The sequence below is a fragment of the Triticum aestivum genome, chromosome 6B (genome assembly GCF_018294505.1).
Source record: "Triticum aestivum cultivar Chinese Spring chromosome 6B, IWGSC CS RefSeq v2.1, whole genome shotgun sequence".
NCBI lineage: Eukaryota > Viridiplantae > Streptophyta > Magnoliopsida > Poales > Poaceae > Triticum > Triticum aestivum.
This window is the reverse complement of record NC_057810.1, coordinates 313,112,421-313,135,207: the sequence shown is the minus strand read 5'-3', so window position 1 is coordinate 313,135,207 and position 22,787 is coordinate 313,112,421. Positions and strand designations below refer to the sequence as shown.

The 22,787-nt window shown below is 44.8% G+C and overlaps 1 pseudogene; it reads left to right on the top strand.

The window, feature by feature from the left end:
- Positions 1-21,743: 21,743 nt before the first annotated feature.
- On the top strand, positions 21,744-22,447 carry LOC123134117 (uncharacterized; annotated as a pseudogene).
- Positions 22,448-22,787: the final 340 nt, after the last annotated feature.

Sequence of the window (22,787 nt, the reverse complement as noted above, 5' to 3'; positions counted from 1 at the left end):
ACTCCTTAATGTGCTCATGTTAACCCCTTCCACCCATTTGCAGCCCCATCCAATTATCTATGTGAGCACAGGAGCAAATCTTTGATTCTGGCAACATTTTCAGGTTGTGAAGCAAGTGTATTTTATATTGCTTCAGAAATCCTGGTAAATTACCAGATCATTCTTATACCCATAAAACATCTCTCCCCCCAATTAGGCATCATTTCATTGATCCATTTCATCACCAATATTATTCCAAGTTTCTGTCCAGAGGAGATGTTTGTGAAGCAAGTACTAGTTTGGCTTTGCCAATTGGTATGAGACTTTTTGAGCATCTCCATATGACCAAATGACCCTGCCTTGCCCAATCTAAGCCCAAGTTGACACTCCACATGAGTGCACCATCATGATCTAGTTTCTGGACCATTTTTGTTAGTTGTGAAGCAACTGCAGTAAATATTGGTCCATTTCTCCTCAAATTCTCCAGGATTGTAGTCCTTCCTAGCCTAAACACCCCAGGCATAACACTTGACACATAGCAGCCCCCTGTTGATCACATTGAGCTGATAAAGTTTACTACCATAAACTTCTGTGACGCCCGGATAATTAAGCTACAATGAACCTCTACTAATGATGCCACATCACCTTGGTTATTATTGATAAACTCGCGTCGGTTAGAAACCCAGTTCGAACTTCAAATTTAAAATCAAGGCAAACATCAAAAGTTATCAAACTTTAAAACTAAAATGTTCGAGAGGGGACAAATAATGCGTAGGTAATTATGGTGGAGAAAACATCTTTTTAGAAAGTAGTTAAAAGCACTAAATCAATAAAAACTGCAGTAAAACTAATATTTAAATGTCTTTTAAATACTAAACAAATATAAACTAACTGTTTAGGATGCCAAATCAATTGTGGTAGTGTCATAAGTATTAGTACTAATTTAGGGGCTAGATTTATAATTTATAAAACAAAGGTAAAAATAAACTGAAAAGAATTGAAAAAAAAGAGAAAAGAAAACATGACCCCCCCTCGCTGGGCCAAGTGGCCCACCTGGCCTCAGCCGCTCGAACGGGCCGGCCCATCCTGGTCCACCTCCCCTACTAACTCCCCACCCGCAGCCTAACCCTAACCCCAGCGCACCCACTCACCCCGCACGATCCCCACCCGCTCTCTCCTCCCTCTCGCCCCCACGATCTGGATCGGGGCTCAACCCCGGCCCCGCCCCTGCCGACGTCGCCGTTGCCGCCCGTGGATCTAGCGCCCCACCACCGAGCTTCTTCGTCGGATCCGCCGGCTCGCGTCCCCATCCTCCTCCCCAACGGCCTTCACCGACCCTCGTCGCTCGCCGGACCGCCCCGACCCCAACACAGGCGTCGCCGGACGCCTCCCCGTCTTCCCCATGCTGGCTCCCCCAAGCCTCGACGAACGAACCCCTGCAATGCTGGTGAGGCCTTTGGCCTCCTCTTTCCTCTTTGCGCCCGCTCCTGCACGTCTCCCCGTCACCAGCCACGCACCATCGGCCACCACATGCGATGTTCGTGCTCGCCGGCGCCGTCCAGCGTCCGCGCCTCGTGCCCTTACCCCTTGCATCCGCTAGTCCTGCTTGCCGGTCGACCGCGCCACCCTGCTCAACCTCGCCGGCCACCGCACCTGCCTCCTCTGCCTACCCGCAGCCCCTCTGCCGCCGTGGTCACCGCGTGCATCCCGCGCTCGCATCCGCGTGGGGCTGTGCCCCCCTGCTCCATGGTATGCTCTGCTGCTACTCGTCGGTGATGCAGCTCCCTCGCATCTGGCCTCCCCTGCCCGCGCTCCTCTCATGATCCTGCCGTCGCGTTCGTCTGGCCGCACCCGTGCCCCCACCGCTCGATGTAGCCACCACCCGCCGTTGCTGCCCATCACTGCTCCGGCTGCTGCCCCAGCCATGCTCGGGTCACCGCTCGCGCGACCCTTGTCCGCCGGTGCTCATGCCCACGAGCCATGTGGCTCCGCTCCGCTCCACCCTCGTTAACCCGCGCCCGTTAGCCCCTGGTGGCTCGGCTGAGCCACCGACAGATTGGGCCTGCTAAAAGAAACAACAACAACAACGACGAAACAAAAAAGGAATAAAAAGTAATTAGAATAAAATAAATAAATAAATAGTAATTAGAATGATTAATTAATTAGTGAGCTAATTAACTTAATTAATGTTGATTAATTAAACTGATAACTTAGTTAGCTTAATTAATCAGCTAATTAGCTAATGTGGTTATGACAGGGGCCCCACCCCCTGTTGACCAGTCAAAGTTTGACTGGTCAACTGGGTCTCCCTGGCCCCACATGTCAGCCAGTGTACACTTTTTGTGTACACTGTGCTGGGTACATCTAGCAATTTAACATTACTTTCGAATTAAAACAAATTAGAAAATGAACTAAAACTTTGGAAATTAATATAAAATAATCCGTAGTTCGGATGAAAACACTTTGTACATGAAAGTTGCTCAGAACGACGAGACGAATCCAGATACGTAGCCCGTTCGACCGCCACATATCCCTAGCATAGCAAACACGCAACTTTCCCCTCCGTTTCATCTATCCGAAAACGTGAAACACCGGGGATACTTCCCCGGATGTTTTCCCCCCATCACCGGTATCACCTCCTACTGCGTTAGGGCACACCTGGCACCGTTACTTATTATGTCATGCATTGTTATGCATCTGTTTGCATTGTATTCATTGTTTCTTCCCCCTCTTCTCTCCAGTAGACTACGAGACCGACGTTGCTGCTGCCCCGTTCGACTATGGAGTTGACGACCCCTCCTTCTTGCCAGAGTAACCAGGTAAGCCCTCCCCCCCCTTGATCACCAGATATCACCTATTCTTCTGTATACTGCTTGCATTTGAGTAGTGTAGCATGTTACTATTCGGTTACTCCTATTCTGTTGCATAGCCTGTCATTGTTGCTACAGTCGTTGATACCTTACCCGCAATCCTAAATGCTTAGTATAGGATTCTAGTTTATCATCATTGGCCCTACATTCTTGTCAATCTGCCTTGCTATACTATCGGGCCATGATCACTTGGGATGTGATCACGGGTATATACCATACATATATACATACTATACAGATGGTGACTAAAGTTGGGTTGGCTTGTTGCGTACCCGCAAGTGATTCCGATGTGGGGGCTGAAAGGACAGGTGGCTCCATCCCGGTAGAGGTGGGCCTGGGTTCCCAACGGCCCCCGACTGTTACTATGTGGCGGAGCGACAGGGCAGGTTGAGACCACCTAGGCGAGAGGTGGGCCTGGCCCTGGTCGGCGTCCGTGGTTACTTCATAATAACATGCTTAACGAGATCTTGGTATTTGATCTGAGTCTGGCCACTGGCCTATACGCACTAACCAACTACGCGGGAACAGTTATGGGCATTCAACGTCGTGGTATCAGCCGAAGCCTTCTTGACGTCAGCGACTGAGCGGCGCACGCCGGATTGGACTGGAACGCCTGCTCTTGAATTAGGGAGGCTAGGTCTGCTTTCGGCCACCCTCGCAACGTGCAGGTGTGCAATGGGCGATGGGCCCAGACCCCTGCGCCATAGGAGTTAGACCGGCATGCTGACCTCTCTGTTGTGCCTAGGTGGGCTGCAACATGTTGCTTCCGAGGCCGGGCATGACCCAGGAAAGTGTGTCCGGCCAAATGGGATCGAGCGTGTTGGGTTATGTGGTGCACCCCTGCAGGGAGGTTTATCTATTCGAATAGCCGTGTCCCTCGGTAAAAGGACGACCCAGAGTTGTACCTTGACCTTATGACAACGAGAACCGGATACTTAATAAAACACACCCAGACAAGTTCCACAGACAACCCAGTGATTGCTTTTCCACAGGGCGACGAGGGGAGGATCGCCGGGTAGGATTATGCTATGCGATGCTACTTGGAGGACTTCAATCTACTCTCTTCTACATGCTGCAAGATGGAGGCTGCCAGAAGCGTAGTCTTCGATAGGACTAGTTATCCCCCTCTTATTCTGGCATTCTGTAATTCAGTCCACCAATAGTGCCTTTTACACATATACCCATGCATATGTAGTGTAGCTCCTTGCTTGCGAGTACTTTGGATGAGTACTCACGGTTGCTTTTCTCCCTCTTTCCCCCCTTTCCCTTCTACCTGGTTGTCGCAACCAGACGTTGGAGCCCAGGAGCCAGACGCCACCGTCGACGACGACTACTACACTGGAGGTACCTACTACTACGTGCAGGTTGCTGACGACGACCATGAGTAGTTAGGAGGATCCCAGGCAGGAGGCCTGCGCGTCTTTCGATTTGTATCCCAGTTTGTGCTAGCCTTCTTAAGGCAAACTTGTTTAACTTATGTCTATACTCAGATATTGTTGCTTCCGCTGACTCGTCTATGGTCTAGCACTTGTATTCGGGCCCTCGAGGCCCCTGGCTTGTAATATGCTGCTTGTATGACTTATTTATGTTTTTAGAGTTGTGTTGTGATATCTTCCCGTGAGTCCCTGATCTTGATCATACACGTTTGCGTGCATGATTAGTGTATGATTGAATCGGGGGCGTAACAAGTTGGTATCAGAGACGACTGCCTGTAGGAATCCCCCTTCCAAACTCCTTGGCCGAAGTCGAGTCTAGACATGGCAAAAAAATTTACTAACATGGTTGTGTGTCTTATGGGCCCACATCGCCATTGGGTGGTACTAGGATCTTTTACTCCTCGATCCTTACTCCGGGACTCTAACCTCTCTTCTATTTGGGTTAAATGATTTTGCTAAAAAACTAACTAACTTTAGGTTCTCAAAAATAGTTTCTCCCAGAGAGCCCCTCACTCCAGATGATCGCCTGCTGCACCAGAAGATTCCGAAGATACTCTATGATGTTCTTTCGAGAACTTGTGCTCATCGGGTTTGCAACCCTACCACCGAAACATCCCTATGGATAGCTACTTATACTTGCCACCCTTACCTTCATTCTCGATTACTCTTGATACTACAAGATACCCTAAACTACTTCCCGCTATTCCGAGAATCCTTCGTGCTTACTGCCTTGCAGCTCCTTTCTGCACGATTACACTGACGCATAAATTCTCACACTTATCGAGGATTTCTTCATTCCTAGTTGTTTTTGTGTTTCACAAAATTCTTCAGGATACTATTCGGTTTTCTGAAAATTCCTCAAGAGCCTATTGCTCCTGAATTCCTTGCCTTCCGGTACTATGGTTAATTCCATATTTCTACCAATCTCCATTGGCATCCTTTGTCACTATCATTTCATTCCCCTTGATTCATTATTTCGCGAATGCTCGCAATCCTCAATCAGATCATAGAATTCATCCTTCCGGCTCAGATGTCATTTTAAACATGAGCTGGTTCTTGACCAATCAAATTGTCGTCGATTGTACCCCTAAGTCTGTTCAACTTATCCATTCTTAATCAGAGCGTCTGCTTTTGATCCTTCATTTTGGAAATCATAATTCCTTTGTTATCTAAGCATCGAATTATTCAGATGTTCTATAATCAGATGCCTTTGCCTTGTTTCTTTATCTGATTATGTGCCGATGCTCACATTATCTCTGCTATGGACCATCAAATCCTTTGTTGGATTATTATTCGACAGTGTCCTTATGAATCCTCCCTGATACATAATGCCTTTGGTAATCTGTATCCTCTCCTTTGGTCAAACATGCTCTGCTTCCGAGCTTGAGTTATTTACCCCTAAAGTTTGTGGTATATGTTTCTAAGAAGCCTCGATGGGTTGTGCCTATGCCTTCCTTAATTGTGTGAACCCGAGAGTTTTCACGAGTCATACTCTTCTGGTATTTTGCCAGATAAATTTTCAACACTACAACTTCATCGAATGCGAGGATGAATGAAAGATTATGCATTGAAGAAGTGGGAGTCGACCTTGAACTTTGTGTTCATGCCCATGGATACGATGTATATCTTATCATGGAAGGCCTATTTCCTTGTTAAATATCATCTGGTATCTGTAAATTGATCCTTTGCAATCGTGGTTCCGGCCATGATTGTTCTTCTTTGATCCCATTTCTTGGACAAGTTAAAGCACTTGTCTTTTGCAAGTCAATACCCCACTCCAACCTTTACTTGATCTACCGTCGTGTATTACCCCCATGGTATCTCGAGAATATATCTTATGAATTTCTGATGAAGTAGTACCTTCCCTATCATAGTCACTCCATGAATTTTGGGTTGTCGTCAACCTAGAACACCGAATAGTGAATCGAGTCCGCACTATGGTTCGACTCTTAGTAATCTTCATTGCTTACGAGTTTAATACTCCATCATGTCATTCCTAGCCTTATCGGCTGCATCATTATCGTGCTAAATTTAACTATGCTATCTGGTTCTTCCCGGAGCACAAATTTCGATGGTGAGCTAATCTTACGTTGATCTTCCTCGTCATATCATTTCTCCTTGAACAACAAAATTGATTTCGAGTTTGTGTCGTACCCATGGTTCCAATAACCTTTCGCTTCATCATTCCTTTGACTTGATGTCATCGCCGATCGATTACATCTTCATGAAATTTCTCGACAAATGTAACATGATCATCATCAACATTATGATACCTTCCAGGATAACAATTGAATTCATGATGAGAAGTACCATCCTTGCCCTCGATGATTTTTATTATCGTCGACAACACCCTTGCCTTCCTTTCATCGCAAACTTGTCCACATTATGAATACAACTTGCTCTCTAACTAGTGTTGTGTTCTGCCTTAAAGTATTACTGTCTTTTATGTTGAGAATTTTGTGGGGATTGCTCCACCTCTTAGAAATTCTCGGTATGATGATACTTCTCACCATGACCATTCTTCCTTGGTCCCGGTGTTGTTTTTAACCAGGATACCAATATGCTAACGATGTTGTTTGAGTTCTGTACTTCTAGCAACCCTATTGCTTGTAAGTTAATGAACGATAGTCACATTCTTTGTGTATTGGATATCGGATCACCCTTCTAACATTGATCATGCTACCTAAGCCCATCTTTCAGGTGCACCTTTCGACCAATGTTTACTTGCGTATATTTTCCTCAGGCATACATCATTATATCATTTGATCTGACAAATGTTATCTCCTTGTTCGCATGATTGTGGAAATCCATCTTCTCGGAAATTTCGAGGAATTGTCGCTGAGTCCATCAGCCACCCCCTCATCCTCTCCTTGGTTTACTGATGAACTCTTGTTTTGGAAATCGCTTCCATAGTTCATTCCCGAGAATCTTACAATGTCATCCCGTCAATTTGTGTTGCACCTTTTCTTCTCAGACATCCTGAGTCTGAGGTATCCTGACAGCAATCAGATCTGAATCTCGGTCAGATATGATGGTTGGAACATATTTCTAGGAGTTATAGACATCTTTACATGACTCGGTAAGGTGATGTCATGCCTAGCACACCTGGCCGGAGGCCCTATTGTTATAGATTCCTTTTATGCAAGGTTATCCATTCTTCCATGAGGAAATTGTAAGGCTTATTCTACAAGTTGTTCCTGATGGATCCTTCCTTTATCCAAAGTACGACCCTTGATTGAAACACCATATCATTACTACCTTGAAGCATGACTATGATACCCCGCTCATCAATAAGAACATTGGAGGCGCGATGCTAAATGTTTCTTGGTCAGTTATCCAAACACCGCTGTCAAGAAATTTCTCTCCCCTTACCTAAAGAGTTTTCTACATTATATCCTATCATGGACATCATGCTCTGCTTGTCCTTGGGAAGGATATACCCTTGAAATATGTGTTTTAACACATTTTCCTTTCCATTGTTCTGTTTAATCTGATATCCATATTTTCCATTCCATTGGTTGGTTTAACGTTTCTTGTGATCTATATGATCTCAGCAGTAATATTCTCCTACATATGTAAACACCTCGGTGTACAATTCTGTCGACGAGGCCCTGTTACTATTGTTGATGATATTACGGTAGCCACCGATGAACGAGAACTTTGCCTAATGGTCCGCCTCGTTCAACGAGCAGGAAAATGGTTCTCTTCGTCCCTCGCCCTTGGTACCAATGATGCAGACAACATAACTGACCGACTATCCTCTGACATACCCTGCTATTTTAACCATGCAAGATGTCACCGCTCTCTACTTTTGAAACAACATGGTGGGCCCATAACCCACAGGTCCCAGGATCGAAACCTGACTCTCCTGTACACCCATGTTTGCGATAATTATTCCTCGCGTTTGACACCGTATGTAATACACGGCCACCTTCCTAGAGATGAACTATTCTGGTATCAGACACAATACTTATTCTCATTGCTCTAGACCCCTTTCCCACTTGTTTCAGACATCTAACGATTGTCTATCCGCTTGAAACTTCTTACTGTACCTTCTTGGTGGCTCTCGTTGTGTTTCATTTGACCAACTCGACAGATACCCATGTGTTCATTCATGGGATAACCCCCTATGATTACCCATTGTAGCCTTCTATCGTTGTTGAGCTGCCCCATACCTATTCGTAAGTACGATGGAGTACCCGAAGAAAGGATGCCGACTTCATCATGAGGATCTGAAGCAGAAAGATGAAGACATCCATGTAATGGATCGACCACTTCGAGAAGAGCAACCAAGACCGAGAATATTCGTTAGAATTTTGTAACCATACCTTTCCCCCCTAGTCCCCCTCTTAAATCTCGGGACGAGATTTCTTGTAGTGGAGGAGAATTGTGACGCCCAGATAATTAAGCTACAGTGAACCTCTACTAATGATGCCACATCACCTTGGTTACTGTTGATAAACTCGCGTCGGTTAGAAACCCAGTTCGAACTTCAAATTTAAAATCAAGGCAAACATCAAAAGTTTTCAAACTTTAAAACTAAAATGTCCGAGAGGTGACAAATAATGCGTAGGTAATTATGGTGGAGAAAACATCTTTTTATAAAGTAGTTAAAGGCACTAAATTAATAAAACTGTAGTAAAACTAATATTTAAATGTCTTTTAAGTACTAAACAAATATAAACTAACTGTTTAGGGTGCCAAATCAATTGTGGTAGTGTCATAAGTATTAGTACTAATTTAGGGGCTAGATTTATAATTTATAAAACAAAGGTAAAAATAAACTGAAAAAAAGAGAGAAAAGAAAACAGGACCCCCCCCTGCTGGGCCAAGTGGCCCAGCTGGCCTGAGCCGCTCGAACGGGCCGGACCACCCCGGTCCACCTCCCCTACTAACTCCCCACCCGTGGCCTAACCCTAACCCCCAGCGCACCCACTCACCCCGCACGATCCCCACCCGCTCTCTCCTCCCTCTCGCCCCCACGACCTGGATCGGGGCTCAACCTCGGCCCCACCCCTGCTGACGTCTCCGTTGCCGCCTGTGGATCTAGCGCCCCGCCATCGAGCTTCGTCGTCGGATCCGCCGGCTCGCGTCCCCATCCTCCTCCCCAATGGCCTTCACCGACCATTGTCGCTCGCCGGACCGCCCCGACCCCATCAGAGCCGTCGCCGGATGCCTCCCCGTCTTCCCCATGCCGGCTTCCCCAAGCCTCGACGAACGAACCCCTGCAACGCTGGTGTGGCCTTTGGCCTCCTCTTTCCTCTTTGCGCCCGCTCCTGCACGTCTCCCTGTCGCCAGTCACGCACCATCGGCGACCACACGCGATGTTCGTGCCCGCCGGCGCCGTCCTACGTTCGCGCCTCGTGCCCTTACCCCTGCATCCGCTAGCCCCGCTCGCTGATCGACCGCGCCACCCCGCTCGGCCTCGTTGGCCACCGCACCTGCCTCCTCTGCCTACCCGCAGCCCCTCTGCCGCCGTGGTCACCGCGCGCATCCCGCGCTCGCATTCGCCTGGGGCTGTGCCCCCCTACTCCATGGTGTGCTCTGCTGCTACTCGTCGGTGATGCCGCTCCCTCGCATCTGGCCTCTCCTGCCCGTGCTCCTCTCATGATCCTGTCATCGCGTTCGCCGGGCCGCACCCGTGCCCCCACCGCTGGCTGTAGCCACCACCCGCCGTTGCTGCCCATCGCTGCTCCGGCTGCTGCCCCAGCCATGCTCGGGTCGCCGCCCGCGCGACCCTTGTCCGCCGGCGCTCACGCCCGTGAGCCCCATGGCTCCGCTCCACTCCACCCCCGTTAACCCGTGCCCGTTAGCCCCTGGTGGCTCGGCTGAGCCACCGACAGGATGGGGCCTGCTAAAAGAAACAACAACAACAACGACGAAACGAAAAAGGAATAAAAAGTAATTAGAATAAAAATAATAAATAAATAGTAATTAAAATGATTAATTAATTAGTGAGCTAATTAAATTAATTAATGTTGATTAATTAAACTGATAACTTAGTTAGCTTAATTAATCAGCTAATTAGCTAATGTGGTTATGACAGGGGCCCCACCCCCTGCTGACCAGTCAAAGTTTGACTGGTCAACTGGGTCCCCCTGGCCCCACATGTCAGCCAGTGTACACTTTTTGTGTACACTGTGCTGGGTACATCTAGCAATTTAACATTAATTTCGAATTAAAATAAATTAGAAAATGAATTAAAACTTTGGAAATTAATATAAAATAATACGTAGTTCGGATAAAACACTTTGTACATGAAAGTTGCTTAGAACGATGAGACGAATCCAGATACGTAGCCCGTTCGACCGCCACACATCCCTAGCATAGCAAACACGCAACTTTGCCCCTCCGTTTCATCTGTCCGAAAACGCGAAACACTGGGGATACTTTCCCTAATGTTTACCCCCTTCACCGGTATCATCCCCTACTGCGTTAGGGCACACCTGGCACCATTACTTGTTATGTCATGCATCGTTATGCATCTGTTTGCATTGTATTCATTGTTTCTTCCCCCTCTTCTCTCTGGTAGACTACGAGACCGACGCTGCTGCTGCCCCGTTCGACTATGGTGTTGACGACCCCTCCTTCTTGCCAGAGCAACCAGGCAAGCGCCTCCCCCCTTGATCACCAGATATCGCCTATTCTTCTCTATATTGCTTGCATTAGAGTAGTGTAGCATGTTACTGTTCGGTTACTCCTATTCTGTTGCATAGCCTGTCATTATTGCTACAGTCGTTGATACCTTACCCGCAATCCTAAATGCTTAGTATAGGATGCTAGTTTATCATCATTGGCCCTACATTCTTGTTTGTCTGCCTTGCTATACTACCGGGCCGTGATCACTTGGGAGGTGATCACGGGTATATACTATACATATATACATACTATACAGATGGTGACTAAAGTCGGGTTGGCTCGTTGAGTACCCTCAAGTGATTCCAATGTGGGGGATGAAAGGACAGGTGGCTCCATTCCGGTAGAGGTGGGCCTGGGTTCCCGACGGCCCCCGACTGTTACTATGTGGTGGAGCGACAGGGCAGGTTGAGACCACTGATACGTCTCCGTCGTATCTACTTTTCCAAACACTTTTGCCCTTGTTTTGGACTCTAACTTGCATGATTTGAATGGAACTAACCCGGACTGACACTGTTTTCAGCAGAATTGCCATGATGTTGTTTTATGTGCAGAAAACAAAAGTTCTCGAAATGACCTGAAACTCTACGGGATGTCTTATAAAAAATAATAAAAAATCCTCGCCAAATATGAAGACCAGGGGGCCCACACCCTGTCCACGAGGGCGGGGGGCGCCCCCCCTCCTGGGCGCGCCCCCCACCTCGTGGGCCCCTTGCAGACCCTCCGACGCCAACTCCAACTCCATATATTGGCTTTCAGGGAGAAAAAAATCAGAGAGAAGAAATCATCATGTTTTACGATACGGAGCCGCCGCCAAGCCCTAATCTCTCTTGGGAGGGCTGATCTGGAGTCCGTTTGGGGCTCCGAAGAGGGGGATTCGTCGCCGTCGTCATTATCAACCATCCTCCATCACCAATTTCATGATGCTCACCGCCGTGCGTGAGTAATTCCATCGTAGGCTTGCTGGACGGTGATGGGTTGGATGATATTTATCATGTAATCGAGTTAGTTTTGTTAGGGTTTGATCCCTAGTATCCACTGTGTTCTGAGATTGATGTTGCTATGACTTTGCTATGCTTAATGCTTGTCACTAGGGCCCGAGTGCCATGATTTCAGATCTGAACCTATTATGTTTTCATGAATATATGTGAGTTCTTGATCCTATCTTGCAAGTCTATAGTCACCTACTATTTGTTATGATTCGGCAACCCCGAAGTGACAATAATCGGGACCACTCCCGGTGATGACCATAGTTTGAGGAGTTCATGTATTCACTATGTGCTAATGCTTTGTTCCGGTTCTCTATTAAAAGGAGGCCTTAATATCCCTTAGTTTCCAATAGGACCCCGCTGCCACGGGAGGGTAGGACAAAAGATGTCATGCAAGTTCTTTTCCATAAGCACGTATGACTATATTCGAAATACATGCCTACATTACATTGATGAATTGGAGCTAGTTCTGTGTCACCCTATCTTATGACTGTTACATGATGAACCGCATCCGGCATAATTATCCATCACTAATCCGGTGCCTACGAGTTTTCCATATGATGGTTCTCGCTTATTTAGTTTTCCGTTGCTACTGTTACAATCACTACAAAAATACCAAAAACATTACTTTTGTTGTCTTTACTTTTGTTACTGTTACCACCGCTATCATATTACTTTGCTACTAAACACTTTGCTGTAGATACTAAGTTTCCAGGTGTGGTTGAATTGACAACTCAGCTACTAATACTTGAGAATATTCTTTGGCTCCCCTTGTGTCGAATCAATAAATTTGGGTTGAATACTCTAGCCTCGAAAACTGTTGCGATCCCCTATACTTGTGGGTTATCAAGACCTTTTTCTGGCGCCGTTGCCGGGGAGCATAGCTCTATTCTTTGAGTCATTTGGGATTTATATCTGCTGGACACTATGAAGAACTTGAAAGACGCTAAGACAACAATTTATCCCTCAACTACGAGGGGAGGTAAGGAACATCCATCTAGCTCTACACTTGATTCACCTTCTATTATGAGTAAGCTAGTGACACCTAAACCTGCTTCTGCTATTCGTTCCGATATGTCGCATGCTATTGATGATGCCACTTCTGCTATGCATGATACTTATGATGAAATTACTTCTATGCTTGATACTACTGTGCCCCTTGGTAAATTTCTTGATGAACATATTTATAGGTCTAGAGAAAGAGAAATTATTGAATCTGAATACGATGATGAGAGTGATGATGAGAATATGCCTGCTATTCCTGAGGGTTATCTTTTTGATGCGGAATCTTCTGTAGCTACTTTTGCCTTCCAGGATAGAATGAAACCCGACCCTGCTTTTGCTACTTCACCTATCTGTGTTCCCGATAAGGATTATTATGAATTTTCTGTTGATCCATATATAATTACTTTGGTTGAATCTGATCCTTTCTATGGCTATGAATTTGAAACTGTTGTGGCACATCTTACTAAGTTAAATGATATAGCCGCCCTGTTTACTAATGATGAGAGATCACGCTACCTTTATATACTCAAAATATTTCCATTCTCATTAAAGGGTGATGCTAAGATATGGTTTAATTCTCTTGATCCTGGTTGTGTGCGTAGTCTCCAGGATATGATTTATTACTTCTCTGCTAAATATTTCCCTGCTCATAAGAAACAAGCTGCTTTGAGGGAAATATACAACTTCGTGCAAATTAAAGAAGAGAATCTCCCACAAGCTTGGGGGAGGCTTCTCAAGTTACTTAATGCTTTGCCTGATCATCCTCTTAAGAAACCTGAAATACTTGATATCTTTTAGAATGGACCAACTGATGCTTCCAGAGATCACCTTGATAGTTGTGCTGGTTCTCTTTTCAGGGAAAGAACACCGGATGAAGCTGAAATTCTATTGAATAATATGTTGACAAATGAAAATAATTGGGCACCTCCCGAGCCTATTCCTAAACCAACTCCAAAAAAGAGAGCTGTTCTATTTCTCAATCCCGAAGATATGAAGAGGCAAAGAAATCTATGAAAGAAAAAGGTATTAAAGCTGAAGATGTTAATAATTTACCTCCTATTGAAGAAATACACGGTCTTAATTTACCACCTGTTGAAGAAGTATATGATCTCAATTCCTTATTCACTGAAGAACCTCCTGATCCTGATATCCCGACACAGGTAGTAAAGGTAAATTCTCTCTATAGATATGATAAATCTGAAGTCCCTCCTACTAAAATTGCTAGTTAGTGCTTGGATGAGTATGATGACTTTATGTTTAAGCAAGATGACTTTAATGCTTATTTTGGTAGACAAGTAAAATAGAATACCTTTATGATTAAACGCTTGGGTGATTTTATGGTTAATATTAGAGGTGAACTTAAACTCGTTAGCAAACATGCTTCTATGGTTACCACTCAAGTAGAACAAGTACTTAAAGCTCAGAAAGAAGTGCTTGATGAAATGAATAGTAAGAACAATGATTATGCTGTTAGAGTGGCTACTAGAACTGGAAGAATGACTTAGGAACCTTTGTATACTGAAGGCCACCCTAAGAGAATCGAGCAAGATTCTTAGAGAAATAATATTGATGTACCTAGTTCTTCTAAAAGGAAGAAAAAGAAAAATGATAAGACTTTGCAAACTTCTAGTGAACCTATTGCTGAACCACCTGAGAATCCAAATGATATCTCTATGTCTAATGCTGAAACACAATCTAGTAATGAACATGAACCTAGTGATAATATTAATGATGATGCCCAACCTAGTAATGATAATGATGTAGAAGTTGAACCTGTTGTTGATCTTGATAACCCACAATCAAGGAATCAACGTTATGATAAAAGAGACTTCGTTGCTAGGAAACATGGTAAAGAAAGGGAACCATGGGTTCAGAAACCCATGCCTTTTCCTCCGAAACCATCCAAGAAAAAGGATGATGAGGATTTTGAGCGCTTTGCTGAAATGATTAGACCCATCTTTTTGTGTATGCGATTAACTGATGTGCTCAAAACAAATCCTTATGCTAAGTATATGAAGGATATCATTACTAATAAAAGAAAGATACCGGAAGCTGAAATTTCCACCATGCTTGCTAATTATACTTTTAAGGGTGGAATACCAAAGAAACTTGGAGATTCAGGAGTACCTACTATACCATGCTCCATTAAAAGAAATTATGTTAAAACTGCTTTATGTGATCTTGGAGCCGGTGTTAGTGTTATGCCTCTCTCTTTATATGGTCGACTTGACTTGAATAAGTTGACACCTACTGAAATATCTTTGCAAATGGCTGATAAATCAACTGCTATACCTGTCGGTATTTGTGAGGATGTGCCTGTTGTAGTTGCGAACGTTACTATTTTAACGGACTTTGTTATTCTTGATATTCCCGAGGATGAAAGTATGTCTATTATTCTTGGAAGACCTTTCCTTAATACTGCAGGGGCTGTTATTGATTGCAACAAAGGCAATGCCACTTTTCATGTTAATGGTAATGAGCACACGGTACACTTTCCGAGGAAACAACCTCAAGTTTATAGTATCAACTCTATTGGAAAAATTCCATCGATTATATTTGGAGGTTTTGAATTTCCTCTCCCTACTGTCAAGAAAAAGTATGATATTCTTATTGTTGGGGATTTTCATATCCCCGTTGAGGTAACTTAGTGTTATTCGAAATTTCTCCAGTTTCGTGTTATTCGGAATGAGTTTGTTAACAAGACTTGATCAACCTTATTAGTGGGTTCATTTTGATGATCACGAGATGGATGAAACTAGAAGCACAACCTTCTGCACCCTCTTTATATTTTTTGTTATTTAGTAAAAATAAAGTAAAATAGTATTTTTTCTATCTGTTTCCTGACTTATCCATGCAATATAAAAATATCCCGAAAATATAAGTCCTCAGAATGCCATGCCAATTTAATATGATTTTTTTGGGAATATTTGAGGATTTACTGTGCAAAAATTACCGCGGGGCGGGGGGGGGGGGGAGCTGCCACTTGGCCACGAGGGTGGAGGGCGCGCCCTATCCTCCTGGGCGCGCCCCCCTGCCTCGTGGGCCCACGGTGGCCCTCCTCCACTTATTCCCCCACCCATCTTCTTCCTCTGCCTCATACAAACACGAAAAACCAACTCAAGCACGACTCCCAGCCCCTGTTGCTGTGATTTTTGATCTCCTTGCTCAAAGCACCTCTCGCAAAACTGCTTGGGGAGATTGTTCCTTGGTATGTAACTCCTCCATTGGTCCAATTAGTTTTTGTTCTAGTGCTTTACTCATTGCAAATTTATGCTGCATAGGTGACCATGTTCTTGAGCTTGCATGTCAAATTTATATGGTTCCAAGTAGTTCTAATGCTTGATATAGGCTCTAGGCACTTGTGGTAGTTGTTGCTATCAATTTTATTGAAGTTGGTTCACTTTTATTTGAAGTTACTAAAAATTTCAGATTATTTCAGAAAATAATGAAGAGACTTTTGAGGGGCTCGTCGAGCCGAAGCTCGAAGGAAAAACAAAAGGAGGAAGAGCAGAAGCCCAAATTTAATTTTCCTCGCAACCGCGGAGGTCCGGCCGTGTGAATGGCCTTCCGATGACTTCTTGAGGAGAGCCGGGATTTATGAGGATTTCTATTTATTGATTGAGAATGCTGGCCTCACCGACTTCCTCCGCGACCAACGTCATCAGTATCTCTTACTCACAAATACTTTTGTGCAAAACTTCTACTTTTCCCCTAAGAAGTCACCTCCTTCAGTAGAATTTCATTTATATGACGTTGTTAAGGAGATGCCATTAGCTGAATTTTGCGAGGTTTGCAAAATACCCTTTGAGGGCACCTTGGATGAACCACACCATAACGAAGTAGAACCTTTTATTAACACTATCACTATGGGAGAAACCAAGAAGGTTTCTGATGCAAGGATTACTAGCATACATTTTTCCTGTTTTACGCTACTTTGCCTTATTTGCTAGTCGTTGCTTGATTGGACGCGGGAACTGTGGAAACCTTAGTGTTCCTGATTTTATTATTTTGTTTCATGGTTTATACTGCAATAACTCTGTTAGTATGGGTGGAATTGTTGCTAGACGGTTAAGTCTGAACCGTACTAAGGGCCCCATCTTTGGAGGCATTTATGCTTCACGCCTAGCTAAATATTTTGAAATACCTATTAGGCATGAGGAGAAAGAAGAAACATAGTTACCCCCTACTTATTTAGATTTTGATTCTATGGTTTCCCACCAGTTTGTTGAGAGGACTGAACCACCTCTCCAGTATCGACTAGTCTTTAACAAACGGCATGTAGTCCATATTACTCTTCCTACTCCTGCCTTCTTTGATTCTCAGACAAAAGGAAGACATATTATTACCAGAGAGGAGGCAGATGAGTACGAGAGGAGAGCAGAGGCTGCTCGATGCCATGCTACAGCTCAAGAGGCGATAGCCGCTGCATCGTAGTATGACCCTAGCTTCACCTACGGGTATCCGTCAGGCTATCCCTGGCAATAGACCAACTTAGGCCAAAAGCCTAAGCTTGGGGGAGTACGTATTTCCCACCGACATTACATTCATGTTCACACACACTCATTGCTAGATGTCGGTGCTCATACTCTTTCACTCTAATATCCATGCTAGTTTATTTTCTTTTTCCTGCTTTCTTCTTGTGTGTTTAATAAACCTTAAGAAAAAAACAAAAAAAAATTGTTAGTAGTAGTTTATTTCTTTGCTGTAGTAATTAAAAAGAAAACACAAAAATATTTCTTGTTCTTCTTTTGCTTGTTGGGAGCTTTCCCGTGTAAATAGTTTTTATTTCTTTTCTTTTCTTTGGGGGTGAGTAGGAGAAGACCATGATTAAATTGTTGAGGTGGCTCTTATATGCATCATTGTTGATTTAACCAAGAGCCCATATTGCCTTGTCTTCTCCTGCTTATTGAATGCTCGCAAATTCCAGCTTAGTCCAATGCACGTGCACTCTTATTATTATTCACATCGTTCGGTCGTGCAAGTGAAAGGCAATCATGATGATATATGATGGACTGACTGAGATGAGAAAAGCTGGTATGAACTTGACCTCTCTTGTTTTTGTAAATATGATGAGTTCATCGTTCTTGATTCAGCTTATTATGAATAAACATGTTTGCAATGACAATTAGAGATCATAGTTGCTCGTGCCATGCTTGATTAGCTATGAGTTATAATGGTTTACCTTGCGTGCCAACATGCTATTAAAATGGTTGTGATGTGGTATGATGGGGTGGTATCCTCCTTTGAATGATTTAAGTGACTTGACTTGGCACATGTTCACGCATGTAGTTGAAATCAATCAACATAGCCTTCACGATATTTATGTTCATGGTGGATTATATCCTACTCATGCTTGTATTTAATGTTTATTAATTTTAATGCATGTTCATGACTGTTGTCGCTCTCTAGTTGGTCGCTTCCCAGTCTTTTGCTAGCCTTCACTTGTACTAAGCGGGAATACTGCTTGTGCATCCAATCCCTTAAACCCCAAAGTTATTCCTTATGAGTCCACTATACCTTCCTATATGCGGTATCTACCTGCTGTTCGAAGTAAATTTGTATGTGCCAAACTCCAGACCTTCAAATAAACATTCTGTTTTGCATGCTCGAATAGCTCATACATCAACTAGGGCTGCCCTTATCTTCCGTGTTAGGCCGGTTATTCTCAAGAGGAGTGGACTCCGCTCCTCATTCACGAGAAAATGGCTGGTCACCGGGATGCCCAGTCCCATGCTTTATGCAAACTAAATCAAAATAATTGCAAACAAAACTCCCCCTGGGACCCGTTGAATGTTGGAGGCACTCGTTGTTTCGAGCAAGCCATGGATTGATGCTTGTGGAGGAGGGGGAGTATAAACTTTACCATTCTGTTTGGGAACCGCCTATAATTTGTTTAGCATGGAAGATATCGTCGTTGACAATGAAAGTATGCCGCTCAAAATATAATTTATCTCTATTTCAAAACCGAGCTCTAGCACCTCTACAAATCCCTGCTTCCCTCTGCGAAGGGCCTATCTATTTACTTTTATGTTGAGTCATCACCCTCTTATTAAAAGCACTAGCTGGAGAGCACAACTGTCATTTGCATTCATTACTGTTAATTTATATCGGGTATGACTATGATTCGATCTATTTTACCATGAATTACAATGTCTAGTCAGTCCTTGATCTTTGAAGGTGCTCTACATTTATGTTTTGCGGTCTCAGAAAGGGCTAGCGAGGTACCATCTTGTTATATCATATTATGATTATTTTGAGAAAGTGTTGTCATCCGAGATTTATTATTATGGCTTGCTAGCTGATCATGTTATTGATATGCGTAAACATGAGACCTGAGAATTATTGCAAATGTGGTTAGTTATAATCTTTGCTGAAAACCTGAATGCTGGCTTGACATAGGTACAACAACAAGAGCAAACAAAGTTTGTAAAAGTTTTTCTTTTTCACTTTCAGTTTGTCAACTGAATTTCTTGAGGACAAGCAAGGGTTTAAGCTTGGGGGAGTTGATACGTCTCCGTTGTATCTACTTTTCCAAATACTTTTGCCCTTGTTTTGGACTCTAACTTGTATGATTTGAATGGAACTAACCCGGACTGACGCTGTTTTCAGCAGAATTGCCATGATGTTGTATTATGTGCAGAAAACAAAAGTTCTCGGAATGACCTGAAACTCCACGGGATGTCTTATAAAAAATAATAAAAAATCCTCGCCAAAGATGAAGACCAGGGGGACCACACCCTGTCCACGAGGTTGGGGGCGCGCCCCCCCACCTGGGCGCCCCCTACCTCATGGGCCCCCTGGAGACCCTCCGACGCCAACTCCAATTCCATATATTGGCTTTCGGGGAGAAAAAAAATCAGAGAGAAGAAATCATCGCATTTTATGATACAGAGCCGCCGCCAAGCCCTAATCTCTCTCGGGAGGGCTGATCTGGAGTCCGTTTGGGGCTCCGGAGAGGGGGATTCATCGCCGTCGTCATCATCAACCATCGTCCATCACCAATTTCATGATGCTCACCGCCGTGCGTGAGTAATTCCATCATAGGCTTGCTGGACGGTGATGGGTTGGATGAGATTTATCATGTAATTGAGTTAGTTTTGTTAGGGTTTGATCCCTAGTATCCACTATGTTCTGAGATTGATGTTGCTATGACTTTGCTATGCTTAATGCTTGTCACTAGGGCCCGAGTGCCATGATTTCAGATCTGAACCTATTATGTTTTCATGAATATATGTGAGTTCTTGATCCTATCTTGCAAGTCTATAGTCACCTACTATGTGTTATGATCCGGCAACCCCGAAGTGACAATAATCGGGACCACTCCCGGTGATGACCATAGTTTGAGGAGTTCATGTATTCACTATGTGCTAATGCTTTGTTCCGGTTCTCTATTAAAAGGAGGCCTTAATATCCCTTAGTTTCCAATAGGACCCCGCTGCCACGGGAGGGTAGGACAAAAGATGTCATGCAAGTTCTTTTCCATAAGCACATATTCGGAATACATGCCTACATTACATTGATGAATTGGAGCTAGTTCTGTGTCACCCTATGTTATGACTGTTACATGACGAAACGCATCCAGCATAATTATCCATCACTAATCCGGTGCCTATGAGTTTTCCATATACTAGTTCTCACTTATTTACTTTTCCGTTGCTACTGTTACAATCACTACAAAAATACCAAAAACATTACTTTTGCTGTCTTTACTTTTGTTACTGTTACCACTGCTATCATATTACTTTGCTACTAAAAAATTTGCTGCAGATACTAAGTTTCCAGGTGTGGTTGAATTGACAACTTAGCTGCTAATACTTGAGAATATTCTTTGGCTCCCCTTGTGTCGAATCAATAAATTTGGGTTGAATACTCTACCCTCGAAAACTGTTGTGATCCCCTATACTAGTGGGTTGTCAACCACCTAGGCGAGAGGTGGGCCTGGCCCTGGTCGGCGTCCGCGGTTACTTCATAATAACACGCTTAACGAGATCTTGGTATTTGATCTGAGTCTGGCCACTGGCCTATACGCACTAACCAACTACGCGGGAACAGTTATGGGCACTCGACGTCGTGGTATCAGCCGAAGACTTCTTGACGTCAGTGACTAAGCGGCGCGCGCCGGATTGTACTGGAACGCCTGCTCTTGTATTAGGGAGTCTAGGTCTGCTTTTGGCCGCCCTCGCAACATGCAGGTTTGCAATGGGTCCACACCCCTGCACCATAGGAGTTAGACCGGCGTGCTGACCTCTCTGTTATGCCTAGGTGGTGCTGCAACGTGTTGATCTTCCGAGGCCGGGCATGACCCAGGAAAGTGTGTCCGGCCAAATGGCATCAAGCGTGTTGGGTTATGTGGTGCACCCCTGCAGGGAAGTTTATCTATTCGAATAGCCATGTCCCTCGGTAAAAGGACGACCCGGAGTTGTACCTTGACCTTATGACAACTAGAACCGGATACTTAATAAAACACACAAGGACAAGTTCCATAGACAACCCAGTGATCGCTTTTCCACAGGGCGACAAGGGGAGGATCGCCGGGTAGGATTATGCTATGCGATGCTACTTGGAGGACTTCAATCTACTCTCTTCTACATGCTGCAAGATGGAGGCTGCCAGAAGCGTAGTCTTTGATAGGACTAGTTATCCCCCTCTTATTCTGGCATTCTACAGTTCAGTCCACCGATATTGCCTTTTTACACATATCCCCATGCATATGTAGTGTGAAAGACTACACACATACCCCTTGTTGAAATTTGGATATTAAGGAAGCCGTATTTCGCAATAGCAGCTCCGAGAAGCTGGGCTTAGGGTGCGCCTCCTGCAGTTGTTTCAGTGACTCAATTGGCTGGCTTCCCTCAGCTCAGACTGGTGTCGCCACCTCTCCCAGGACCGGAATGATTTTCCCCGCCCGATGGGTCTACATTCATCCCTGAATGTCGTCGGGTACTCTTCACTTCCCCGCCATTCTTGTAACCGTCACCTGTAATCCGCGCAGGTGTGTCCGCACCCCCTAGAGTGGACGAGAAAGAAAGGATTTTTTATCGGAGCAACCCCCCCAGGTTCCAGACCCAGGAGTTCACTTTCCCGTATGAGCATTCGGTACATATATAAGTGAGTGGAAGAGTCAAAGGGTCACCCCTACTGAGGATCTCCCCCCTTATCTTAGAAGGGTCGTCTGAGGGTTCGCCGCGGTTCATTGCTGTGCTTACACACTAGGCTACCCTTCTCCGAAAGCTCCGTGGGACCACCTATCACTAGTCTTCGGCCGGAGGGGTTTATTGCACAAAAAGGCCGGGACGCGGGCTCCCGCAGAGGAAAGCCCAACGAATGTCAGATGCAAAGCCCCGCACCTCATTAAGATCATATTGGCATACTCTCCTAAAAAAAAGAGCAGACCCCATTGAAGACGGGAGTGAGGTACAACAAGGCCATTTCCGTCCACCTTCTCACGGAGCCGTACGTGGACGTTACCGCTCATACAGCTCCCAGCCAGCAAGCAGCTAGCTTTCCTCTAGAAGTCATGGAAGTGTGGATAAATCGACAGAAGGTTTTTATTTCTTAAAAAATAGCCCTTACCGTCCTAAATATGGACGGAGAGCGGTCTCGAGTTTTTCGGGGTCCTCGAGATCGCATTTTAGGTCGAGTAGAGACACTAGGGAGTCTGTGGGCTTCCCTTGGCATTTCAAGATGGCCTCTATCGTCTTTTCGAGAGCCTCCCGTTTGCCCGTCAAGGGGCATTTGACATCTAGAGACAAAAGCAGTCCCACACGAAACTGGGAATTTTCCCCAATGGACGTAACCAGCTCTGCTTTCGCGGTCTCAAAAGGAGAAGCCCCGAACGCTTGCAGTTGCTTTTTTCTCTTTAGTCCTTCTAA